This window comes from Ptychodera flava, chromosome 13 (genome assembly GCF_041260155.1).
Source record: "Ptychodera flava strain L36383 chromosome 13, AS_Pfla_20210202, whole genome shotgun sequence".
Taxonomy (NCBI): domain Eukaryota; kingdom Metazoa; phylum Hemichordata; class Enteropneusta; family Ptychoderidae; genus Ptychodera; species Ptychodera flava.
This window is the reverse complement of record NC_091940.1, coordinates 29,418,499-29,431,874: the sequence shown is the minus strand read 5'-3', so window position 1 is coordinate 29,431,874 and position 13,376 is coordinate 29,418,499. Positions and strand designations below refer to the sequence as shown.

Sequence of the window (13,376 nt, the reverse complement as noted above, 5' to 3'; positions counted from 1 at the left end):
CACTCCCCCGCCTCGTTCGCTACGCTCACTCGCTACTCAGTCACTTCACTCCCTCGCAGTCTACCCGTCTACTTTCTTAAATTACCCAGCTACTTTCAATGTAAGGACAACACTGACAAGTAAATGCCATAAATTTACATGATTTTACAAATGTTTTTGTAAAGTGAATCAAAAATGTACATGTATTTACATATCTTTATTTGGTTTCTTGAATATAGTCTGTGTGCGATAGAACAGCATCTTGTTACTGGATGTGAAAAACCAAGCAAACAAACATTGCACCGAAATTTGGTAAAAAAAAAATATATCTCGAAGAAGGAAAGTGAAAAAAAAAGTTGCCAGCATATGCCCTGTAGGAAAAAATAATTCATGGTGAAGCAAGTGGAAAAAAATAATGGCTCTCCACCAATCTTCCAAGCCCCCCCCCCCAGGATATCAAATGGTCCACCCCTAAGTATAAAAGTTTCACGCAGCGTCTCCCCGGGCACCTTCCCTTTTAGACTTTATTGAACACGCAAGAAGAATTTCTACTTGCGGTTTGATACTCCCCAGGTGCAAGTTGGAAACAACCCAAGACGCTTGAAGTTACCCTGCTTGGGTTTCAACGACCATGCATGATTGGTGTGGCCGCGGGAAATTTTCTGTTGACAAAAATTGAATCTATCATAAAATTCTGATCGCAAAAAGATTGATTCCAATGCACGTATTTGTTCCTGGGTTAGAGGTTGTGAACACGTGAAAGAAGGCTCTTTAATAGAAGTAGAACGAGTGAGCTTCTTTAATGTTATGCGTATTGACTCACTTTTGTCGCCATTTCTTCTCATAAAATATCAGTTGGCCAACTCGAATAGGCCGATACAAATGACGTACTGAGAGGATTAGCATGATTATCGTAAAATCGTGATATCTTTGTCGACCATGTCTCGTTCTGCGTTCAGGCGCGTCACGTTGTCGATGATCGCAGACATAAGCTAACAATATATTTGTAATTTTGAATTTGCAAAAATATCTCCAAGATGGCTTACGGTGATATGTCTTTTTTTAATACTTTATGAAAAAGAACAGTTTCGTGTCAGTCGCCTTTAAGCATATTGAGTACAAATTATGTCTTGCGGACAAATAATGGACGGTGCACAATATCCAGTATTAGTGTTGTCAAATGAGTTCTCGTCCTGACTGAAATTTAATTGTAGACTATCCACTGACCATTACACATGGAGTCAATATGAAAGCCTCTGCGACGTGATTTGGGGAGTGGGCAAAGAACTTTATTTTACAAACTGAACCGAGAAAAATAAAGAATGGAACATGCAAAAAACATTGGCTGTACTGAAGGTGTAAATACAATTTATGCGTATGTCTGTGGAAACAACCGTAAAGTCCCTATGTTTTTCTAAACATACCGAAGTCGCAGTTTCACATTTACAAGGAATATCCAACGTTACATAGCACTGGCCAACATAGAGCAGTGGTGTATTCATTAGCAAGAAACTGCTTTTATTGTCCTCTAGTCCCATCAGTGCTACAGACAAGAGATAAATGTCTGTGTGCTTGCAGCTCTTCGATGTGCGCTCTCTCTCTCTCTCTCTCTCTCTCTCTCTCTCTCTCCTCCTCTCTCTCTCTCTCTCTCTCTCTCTCTCTCTCTCTCTCTCTCTCTCTCTCTCTCTCTCTCTCTCTCTCTCTCACCACGTCACGTTAGACAAATACATAGGCAGACAACAGCACGACAAATGCCAATGGGTGTGCCTAAACTTGAAGAGAAAACTATAATTCGAATCATTTTTGTTCAATGTATAATGCCTACATGCACGATAAAAATAGTAACAAACTCATTTAACCTCACAAAATATTTGTTAACTTCAACACGGGATTACGCGTTTGTGGTAGTTGCCTGATCATATATAAAGCTTTCACAGGCACGCTTCATTTCACTGCACAAGGGATTGTATGGAAATCTATAATTGCGTTGCAGCGCCGACGAGAAGAAAAGAGAAATTTATCCGGAAAAATCTCCTTATTTAAGTTTAAATGTCAAATTCTGTCCGATACATACCTGTGTCGCAGTCGAAGTAAGAAACTTCAAAATTCTCTGCCTGTTGTACGGGAACGGGATCACAAACATAGCCCCAGAAGACTGCGACGACGCCTGCTATGATGCGATTGGTTTGAATGTGATCACGGAGGCTACCGGATTTTTATACAAGACATTTCGCAATTGGTACCTTGAAAAGACGAATCAAGCGAGAGGGATAGAGTTCACGGAAAGTTGCAAATGAGAGGTTTCTCGACTGTGACGCTTCGTGATCACGTGTCATCACCGTGACATATCCAGTGCGTCAAGTCCTTGGACCAAAAAAATGTCCTCCACTCTGAAAAGAAACGAAAATACCACGCATGTAGGGGAATATGGGATGAGGTCGTGCCAAAACACTTATCTTGATATTATTTCACTATGATGCAAGTTTTTCATTGTCTTTACATTCTTGGTTAATTGTTTTATGTTCTCATTATATTCGTATTTTTATTCATGCTCTCTCTCCGTTTGCATTTTAATGTTTACATTTTTATTTCATTTTCTCATTTTGTTAATAGTGTTTAATTATGAATTCGCTTTTGTTACGGTCTCATTTCGTTTGCACTAGAGTTTAATTATGTTTACTTTTTTCATATTACTTTTTTTCATTTATCTTCAAGTTGTTTGAATTTTCATTTCATTATGCCTGCATTTTAATTTCCTTCCTTTTTTATTCCATAGTTTACATTGGTATTTTTATTCCTGTCAAAAATTGACTGATTAGCTATGCCTTAAAGGTGTACTGTCACCTTTTCAAATTTTGCCACCTTTACCATGGAAAGAGAAAATCTAACCAATCACAAATTTTAAGCGGTTGGCGGCTTTTAAAAAACAGCGCCCTCACATGGGCATTTTGAATACCAAGGAACGCCCCTTTGACCATGTATTGGCATATTTAGATTACAGGTGACTGTATACCTTTAAAGAGCAAGGTCCAGCGCCGTGGGCACACGATAGGCAACTAATCGGCGTTCTGAGTACATTATTCATTAGTAATGTAATAGAAGTTGTGAATTACCGCCGCATACAAAGGTAAACTTTTGGTAACTCGAGTGACACAAGGAGGCCACTCATTAAGCTTAAAGTAGTAAAAATATCAGCCGGCAAACAAACAGAAAACTGTGATGGAGGTGAGGATGATCGCATTTATTTGCAGGGTGGGCATTTCAAGTATCATGAAACATGTGCACACTGAGGTTGTTAACGTTCGCAAATCGTTAAGACAATAATTATCTTGTTCAGATAAAAATTACAAAAATCATCAAATTATTGCAGAGTTTTTTCATACGATGACAAATATCAATTGTTATTCATGCGTTAAGGCGGTGAACCCACCCATTAAAAATGGTTTCTGATACGATGTCGTAAATGCCAATAACCCGATAATAGCCAATCAAATCACCGTTACCGCCAACACCTCCAAAAGCTGGGTTGTCGTAGTACAGACTGTTAACACTCAAAGGAAAGCCAATAAATAAATCATACATAAATTATGATAATGAATAGATGAAAATGTGAACATGTAATGAAATAAAAAATCAAACGATGGCTGTCTATGGCTTCTTAGGGGAAGTAATTGTATGACAGACAACAGTCTAATTACCAAATGAAGTTTATGATCTACTGATGTTCTATCTTTGATATTGGTGATTGACATCCATTTATGTACAACAGTTCTTGACATCTGGTTATGCATAGAAAATGTGAAATATATTCACAGCTCATTCAAAAAACTTTAAAATTGAAACTTTGAAAAGTTACAACTGACACATGTCAACAATTTCACCAGGACGCACAATCATGGAATGTTGAAAACAATATATATATATATATATATATATATATATATATATATATATATATATATATATATATATATATATATATATATATATATATACATGTCAATTTTTGCCACGACACGATGAGATATTAATGCCATGATTTTAATATTCACTTCGAATTTTGTCGATTGCACCGAATACAAACAAGAACTGTCACAAATCAAAACAATCGGTCGGGGGGGGGGGGGGCTATGTCAATAACGACGACTCGTTGTATCTAATTTGGCGTCTTCACATTGTCAACCCCATGGGTAGCAGCTTCTATGATAAACTCAATGCACTGTGTCAAATTTAACCTGCTTGGCGGTATCGACACCATTTTACAAATTTGAAACCAGAAAACGAAGACCTTAAAATACGAAGTCACGTTTCACTCTCCTTTAAAACCCCAATTAATGTATCTTTTTGCATTTACTTACGAAAAATATACCATCAAATATTGAGAGAGATGTTTTGAATTCGTTCCTGTTATGTTATTACGCAATATTGTCTTTGAAAATGTTAGTATTCCAATTCCTGGTAAATGTTGCTGCATTTGGTCGATTGTGTGTGTTTGTGTGTGTGTATCGAAAATTATTAAGCATTTTTAAATTAGATACATTTGATTTGGAAGAAATCAAGTTGCGCAAAGAGACACAGCCAATGGGGTTGACTTGAGCGATCCTTTATTCAGATCTGTATTAAGCTTAACCGTTGTCAAATTGTGATGTACTCTCCCTTTGTCGGGGGAGGGAAGGGGGCGCTGAAGATTATCATCAAATTCTATCCCTTTGACCTTTTGAGCATTGCCTCCCACTCCTGTTGTCTTTGTCTTGACTGGACACGACGGCCAAGTCTATTAGTACAAATCGTCTTGCAGCGGAAAAAAGAAATCTCTCCATCAACCTTCTCATTGAAGTTTTTTAAATTACTGGAAGCAATTTGACAAAACACTTAAATAACAAGATGTGACATTTTCAAAGAAAGATAGTTTAGAAGTGTTTTGGGTTTGTGCTTTTTCATGCAAAGATAAACACCATCCAGGTGCAGCTAGATTAATTTTTGTAACTGTCTGTTGGCGGGAATGCAAAAGACAGGAAGGTGTTGTTACGGTTAAGCTTAATACAGATCTGAATAGGACTCTTGTTCCCCTCGATCGTTCAACAAGAAGAGGGAAAGTCATCCTGGCCAAGGGGCAAATAATTATCACAAGGTTAGGGGTAGTTTCAATAGCTGTTGCAGTTTATTCTTCCCAATCGTCTCGGTGGGAATGGGCAGGTTGCGGTACATCCCCGCCAGATATTTCAGCTATTTTTGAATACGCCAATTATGGGTAAAACGCAGACTCGTGATTATTCCATGAACGTTATGAACGTACAGTTGGGTATTTCGAACAGTCCCATACACAAGTCGTTGTAAACTGTCTCGTCTTTCCTTATTTTTCGTAGTTTTTAATAAGTGAATACAGAAAAGATAAATCTTTGAAAACATTACATGTACACCGAGTGTACTTGAAAAAAGACAAGACAGTGAAGATCGACTTTATTGAATCTACAGAATAATGATGTCATACAATAAGTTCGTGGTGGCAGAGCCTTTGTATGTTGTAGGCCTACCGTGTCTCCTGAACAGCTACATCCATGCACTTGGTCGGAACTGAAGAGTTCTGACTCAATATTAAAACTGGGATGAACCAACAAAACTCAGTAACTCATACTTAACACTCAGGTTTTTTTTCAACTTCTATGGTCACTGACGCTGAAATGGACGGTTTGAGAGAAACGCTTACTTTACTCAGCCCAAATGACCGTGGTTCAATCAGTTGGCAAATAATATGTAAACACCACCCAACATTTTCTACATGCAATGCATCTTATATTCGTCTGTACGACCATGCTGATGCGCACAACGACATCTTTTAGCCAGGGAGAGTTGATTGGTGGGCTTGTTCCTCGTAATGGCCGCACCTAGCAGTTCGACCGTGACGGCTTTTTCCGACGCTTTCGAAAAGAGCGGTAAATAGGCCTACTTGGTCAGTGATGGTAATCTTGTTCCATATTAGCCACAAGCTCATTCCGTGTTGCGATTCGCTAGAATATGTCACGCGACGAGAAAATAGATACGTCTACTGACGTGAGAGGGTATTTTTGAAAAAAGTTTTTGACCAAATTTAGAAAAGTACCCGGTCACGTGACCGTACTGTCGTCTGCAGCTTTGAGACAATGGCGGGTGTGATGAGCGCCCGGGATGAGCGCCACGCCTCTCTCTAAAACAGCAAGCAAGACTTTCCATTCCAACAGCCTAGGAACTTGAAAGGCTCATCGACGAAAAAGATGCAAGTGCAACAAGGGATGTTGCTAGGTACGCTTAGAATATTTTGGAAGAAAGTGGCACTACGGTTACCGCTGTGGAGAAATCAGTCGCCAGGTAAACTTGTACAATTGATTGTTGTGGTGCATAATATAGGCCTATACCGCATATTTTGTACGTGTATTTTACCTGGTTTTTAAAAGCGCATGGAGACTTTGAGTATAATGCACTCATAAGAACTTTTTTATCATATTATTTTATTGTGATATCAAAACACATCAAAAACCATAACATAATGCAAACATGAGCGCCGTGTGGCGTGTTAGAAAACACCTACTAGGCCTACCTGGTCTGGGCTATAGCGCCCATTTATTACCCCTCGTGGCCGTGTGTTACCAGAAACACATCGCTATACCCCTCGGCCTACATGCTCGGGGAATGGTGATGTGTTTCTGGTAACGCACTGCTCCCCAGGATAATAAACAGGCGCTATTACACTCATGACCAGGTAAGAGGTGCTGTTCACAGTTTACGTCATATGCAAAACCAGATAATTGGCAGCATTCTTAGATTACGCTTTTGAAAATTACGCATGCAAGAAAAACGAAAATACATTTTAGTAGGCGACTGTTACTTTAGTAATGAGTAATAACATATCTACAACTCAGAGTACAAGCTGCAAAAAACAGCCATGCATGCAACATTGATAAAATTTGTCCGCATTTCAAGCTGTGTATCCGATGTCGCGCGCGTACTGCTATAAAGCTTATGTACATCACAAACCTGTAACCGTGAACGTAACAGCGCTATACGACTTCGCTATACACGTACAGAACATGAGAAGGCATTCGCCGTAACAAAATTATTGGGAAAATTATCATTTTCATGACAAAAGTTAGCACGTTATGTTGTATCACCAAGGAAATCAGAGTGATATCTTTTCTCGTCATTCAGTGTGAGGAGTTACATTTACCGTGACAGCAGTGTCTGCTCTTGGTATCCTCGTGTCACGTGACATCCTTTTCGTAACACCTTGTGGCAAGGCCTCTGAGGTATGTTGCTCCACCAAATAACACTATCATTACGACTGCTTTTCATACACAGGTAATGTCTAATCATGCTTTGACAAACAAAGTAGCACACAGACAAAACACAAAGTCAAGGGATTGATCTTTCAATTACTGAATTTTTATTATGTTCGCGTGGCTTGTCATCCGACGGGGGGGCTGGGGGGGGGGGCTGGGGGTACTCCCAAAGAAAACGTGTACGGATATGTGCCCCCCGAATGGGTCAGTTTTCACGAAAAATTCCCTAAGCATGGACCGATTTTTCACGAAAAATACCTATACATGGGTCAATTTTTCATCCGAAAAAACACCTAAACATTGGTGGATATTAAACAAAGCGAATGTCCAATGCTTTAGGAAAACCATGGAGGTAGATAGATCCATGGAAAACCTTCACATCTAGACTTGGTTAAGTCGGTGAATTTTAAAAAAATAAAATCAGTTATAATAGTTTTCTTGTGTCTCTCCTATTTCGTACAAACCTATCCGGAATTTGGCTGCTCACGCCAGGTTTTCCTAGCGATTGAATGCGTCACGTTTGAGTCTGCGCAGTAGTGTGAGTTAGTTTCTGCCGGATTCTGTGATTCCGGGTGAAACTCCGCTGTATAGCGTTCACTCCACTCATCGCGTTCACCCTACTCATCGCGTAAACTCACGAGCGCGTTTCACATGAAAGCAGAATACAAATCATTGCGTTCACTCCACTCAAACATTCACAAATCGCAGACTTGAACCAAGTCTACTTCACATCATGTAATAGAATAAAGGTGAAAATTCCCTAAATTTGTCAAAGAAATCCCTAACAACGGGTCATATTTTTGGAATATACATGGGTAGACGTTATGAACTCAGGCGGCACACTCCCATACAAAAATATCTTGAGTACCTCCCCCGGTGGGGGTTGTCATGTTCGTATAACATTGCTGGGAAAGGCAGATTACAATAGACCATTATTAATCTTATTCTGAGCAGAGTCCCTTTATCAGAGCGATTATGTTTTTGAAGTTACACGGTGAATTCCAAAGAAGTACATTCGTGCACCTATCTAAAAATCACATAACCTAACCTATACAGGAAGTGTATGACAAATACGCTCGGCTTTTCAGTGAGACTGTATTTTGCATGTCACATTTCTTTATTTCCCTCTGAAACCACAAAAATAAACATGCACAACCGATAATAGTAATGATTATACAAACTATCAATACATCATGCAGGCCCCTCCGCTAAACCTGAAAAGGACAATTTCTACTATACAATGCAAGACCCGAGGTACATGAATATTCTACATTGATTAAGGGTCATTAGCATGTAATTTTAATACCGAAACAATGCTCATTAATGTAATCTGCATATTTGAATATCATTATACCTCGCATCTTGCACTAATAGATTTCTACGACTGTTTTTCTGTTTACTTCACTGACAGCTTAATAGTAGTGTTTTTTTCATTTCGCACCATCATCAAAAAGAATGGTACTTTGATACAAAAATAGTCTTGAATGTTTCAACATTGGTGCTGTTTTCCTCAAAATTCTTTGTAGAAGAAAACACAATGCATTTCACAACACCTAAATATATGTAGTTCATAAAGTTGGGAAGTCATTTCTGACGGTGGGAAAGAGGTTCTTTAGACCCCTTGCAGCATCATATCACAGCAATCTCAGCCTTTGCCTGGGAATGATACCCTCCCCGTATTCCGAGCCACCCCTCCCTATTTCCAGCAACTAGTTCTTCCTCACCAGTTTTCATGTTATATTCCTTTTTACTTAGTTTCCATTTTGCTAAATCACCGTTTCACAGTGACAGCAATAGGAAGTCGATCTTCATGGCTCATGATTTCCTGTCACAAAAACTATGAGAAAGGCAGTTTTTATAACCAAGACAGTCCAGTGCATGCAGGTTACTGGAAAATGGGGGGGGGGGGGGGGGGGGGGGAGAGGGGGGAGGGGCTTTTGGCTATACCTTTGGGAGAGGATGTGTGGTTCTAATAAGGTTATCACTGTGTTAAACACTGTACAAGCACCACTCAACTCACCAGGTCACTTCCATGATTGGCAAAAACTTATTCATGAAATAATTTGGAGAATGAACAAAGTTATAACGCCAAAAGTTTGAGAATACAAAAAGTTATACTGCCAAAATTTCTCCTTTGATGTAAAAATCACCACCTTAACTGCATCTCACGTCCAGTACAGCAATCAGTTGCTCAATTTCTTCCTCATCTTTCCTTGTCTTTTCCACGGAATTTACAACATTGTTCTTTCCTGCATGCTGGAAGATTACTGATTTAATGGCTGATGATATGTGTGTCTGATATGTACAAACGTGAAAGAAAAATGGCTTTGAATGCTAGGCGAGTTGACATTGCTGAAAGCTTAAACGGGATCAGGATGGTTATGTACCCCCCTGGACATCTTACCATCTAGACATAATCCAGCCCATCAGTTGTCGCTAGGGTTGACCCTTTCACAATAATGGTTTGGCCTAAACCTATTGTTATCAATGGTGATTGTGGACCTGTTTATAGGGAATTGGGTTGGGGGCGGGAGTAAACAGGTTAAATGTTCAGGGGGTGACTGCCCTAGAACCATCCAAATAATGAAACTTCTGAAACTATACAGTCATGCACAGAATACATAACAGGAAATTATTCATAAAATATATGCAGAAGTTTCTGACTAATGTTTGCAATTTTCCCAACAGCAAATAAAACAAGAGCTGATCATTGAAAATTCTCTGATTACCTGAGTTTGATACATATAATTCACAATCTCTGCGGTAAAAAAATCGAAACATTTGATTTAAAAGAAGGGAAAAAGTCAGAGCAGATAAGAATATTCAAGTAAAAATACATTAAAACAATCATCTAAAACTACATAAATCATAATTATTCTTAAGAATACCACATTAAAATTGGAAATGTACATCACTTATTATGTATTAATTAATAAGGCCAGGAAGAAAAATAAATTGTTCATCGGAATCGCCGCTTCTACTTTGGCATATTTGGAATTTTTTTTTTTTTTTTTTTTTTTGATCGAGGCAAATTCTTACTTCCGCATTTCCTCGTTTTGTAAAGGTTAGTACATGTCACATCATGAGTATTAATTTGATCGCCAACATTCGGACGTGATGGCCAACAGTTAGTTCAAAAGACCCTACTCAGTGTTTGTGCTGATATTTCGGCAATTTGTTCAACAAGATCGTGACAGCAGATGGACGGTGCATCTGATTGAATAAAATTGCATCGAAAGTATAAACATTTACGGCAATGACAAAACACATGGTTGCGTCGATGTTAAAGTACGATCTGAATGATGACTACCGGTATATAACTTCACTCCGATCACAGTAAAGTGTTGTAAGACCATTGTGTAAAATGTGTAGAGACAGTGCAGACAGTGGTAAAGAGGCCAAAACATGGCGCCAAAGTAAAATGAACAAACTCAGATGCTAGGTCCCACCAGGACAATATTAAAGGACAATACTGAATTGTTGGATTTCAGTGATTTGCTGTACATTTCAGTTTTATTCTGAGAGAATGTTGAAATTCTTGACCGCGGAGTGACGTCACTTTCACCTCACGCACGCGAGTGAGGTGAATTGGGATTTGACTATACAGGACAGTGAACAATGCAGAAATTATGTGACAAGGGACAGAACTTAGTGTTTATCATTGACATAATGTTGAAACTTTGAATACTGGTGTAAAGGTTGAAAAATCCACACTTCAATATTTTGTTCTCACGGTAGTGTGACACAAAAATGACGTGAAAAACCGCAAGTTCCCGGATGTCTGCGGTCAAGAATACTCAGAATATGTTGTGCAAACACTAACATCGTTTATTGTTGGGAAATATAGTATTGAATTCAGTTACCAGTATCAGTGTTTCTTGTCTGAGATATTTCTGGTAAAAAGGGAAACAGTTATCTTGCCTTGTCTGCATCTGTGCAGAAATGCCAGAGAACCGCGTTTACCTTCGGCCTAAAAAAAAAAAAAAAAAAATTTTCGCTCGCCGCTCCTGGGACTTGGTCCAAAAAATCCGATGAACAAGATTTTTTTTTTCTCTGGCCTAAATAAAAAAAACAGATGATATAGTCTTCACCCTCCCAACACCAAAAGTTGGTACCAACCAATCTGGTTTCCATGTTACAGCTGGACCTCTATACAGAAGTCGGAGGTGGAAAGGTTGGCAAATTATTAGTATATCTTACCTTCATAGTGTGATATCACACAAAAATACACTAGACCAAAATAATTTGAAAAGATTTTGAGAACTGATAGTTTATGACTACTGTACATTAAAGGTATACAGTCACCTGTAATCTAAATATGCCCATATATGGTCAAAAGGGCGTTCCTTGGTATTCAAAATGCCCACGTGAGGGCGCTGTTTTTTAAAAGCGGCCACCCACTTGAAATCTTTGATTGGTTAAATTTTCTCTTTCCATGGTAACTGTGGCAAAACTGGAACAGGTGACAGTATACCTTTAAGCCACATATCATTTATTTACACTAGTTTCAGTTTTGTGCATTACAACAGGTGCTAGTGATTAATATAATTGACACAGCATTATCTGAACTAAAACTATGGTAATTCTCTCGACCTACCCCTCTGATGGATGCAATTCATAGCCGTTCTGAGCATGACGGCATCCTTTCAAATTTTGACCGCCCCCCATCTTTACAAGTTTACATCAGGGACATGGCAAAATCAAACCCATTATGACAATACTAGGGCAATAAACTCACATTCAGTGCAAAAATCTGTAGGTCAGTTAATGACAATGGTGATCCTATTAATTAAAAAATTTCGAGTAAGGCTCCGGATAGTCAACACAAGAAGAAGAGTAGTTTTGACCCGTCCCTGTAAAATTTTCACTACTGCTAACTAGGCCATTTAAAGAAAATTCTGAGTTTTCCATCCTTGGATTTTTGAAAACCTAACAACCAGCGAGGCAAAAAAACAAACACTGACATAACACACAAGTATATCAGCATAAGCTTATTTTTTACTTGGTTTCTTTTGGAAAAACAATATTTTTTTTGTAACAGTGTTTACATTGTGTTTTTTTTCTTAATTTTCTCTGAAAACCTACCAGCATGTGGACGGCAAACAAAGAACTTTATTTAAAACGCCCTATTCCCAACCAGATGTCAAACAACAGTAATTCTTAGCAATAATAATTCCAAACCGTAACCCCAGCCTTGCCATTTGTAACATATCCTGTTTGATGGATATTTCTTCCAGTGTTGTCCACATGCACGTACTCATTGTAAACCTTGGCTACGCCACAGGAACAAATCTTCAACCCTACCAACATAAACCGATAATCTCTACCATGGCTATTGCCAAATGTAAACCTGCCCTTCAAACAGCAAGTGCGTACTTCAAAACTGAATGTTTTTACACTCAGGATCAAACTTTCCTCAAGGAAACTTTAAACCATTTTCTTTCATAATCAACAATAAAATAAGGGAAAGGGCAAATTATTAGTATATCTTACCTTCATAGTGTGATATCACACAAAAATACACTAGACCAAAATAATTTGAAAAGATTTTGAGAACTGATGACTACTGTACATTAAAGGTATACAGTCACCTGTAATCTAAATATGCCCATATATGGTCAAAAGGGCGTTCCTTGGTATTCAAAATGCCCACGTGAGGGCGCTGTTTTTTAAAAGCGGCCACCCACTTGAAATCTTTGATTGGTTAAATTTTCTCTTTCCATGGTAACTGTGGCAAAACTGGAACAGGTGACAGTATACCTTTAAGCCACATATCATTTATTTACACTAGTTTCAGTTTTGTGCATTACAACAGGTGCTAGTGATTAATATAATTGACACAGCATTATCTGAACTAAAACTATAGTAATTCTCTCGACCTACCCCTCTGATGGATGCAATTCATAGCCGTTCTGACCATGACGGCATCCTTTCAAATTTTGACCGCCCCTCCCATCTTTACAAGTTTACATCAGGGACATGGCAAAATCAAACCCATTATGACAACACTAGGGCAATAAACTCACTTTCAGTGCAAAAATCTGTAGGTCAGTTAATGACAATGGTGATCCTATTAATTAAAAA

General features: G+C 38.5%; 2 protein-coding genes across 2 annotated transcripts in view; one reads left to right on the top strand and one right to left on the bottom strand.

Annotated features, from left to right (window-relative positions):
* Positions 1–13,376, top strand: part of LOC139148120 (reticulocyte-binding protein homolog 2a-like) — a 581,355-nt gene that overhangs the window by 497,657 nt on the left and 70,322 nt on the right. The gene's annotated exons all lie outside the window — the stretch shown is intronic.
* The window catches only part of LOC139148114 (sodium/myo-inositol cotransporter-like), a 35,151-nt gene continuing 32,042 nt past the window's right edge, over positions 10,268–13,376 (bottom strand). The window contains exon 15 of the transcript XR_011555879.1: positions 10,268–12,642. The gene's annotated coding sequence lies outside the window, so the exon portion shown is untranslated. The remainder of the gene's footprint in view (positions 12,643–13,376) is intronic.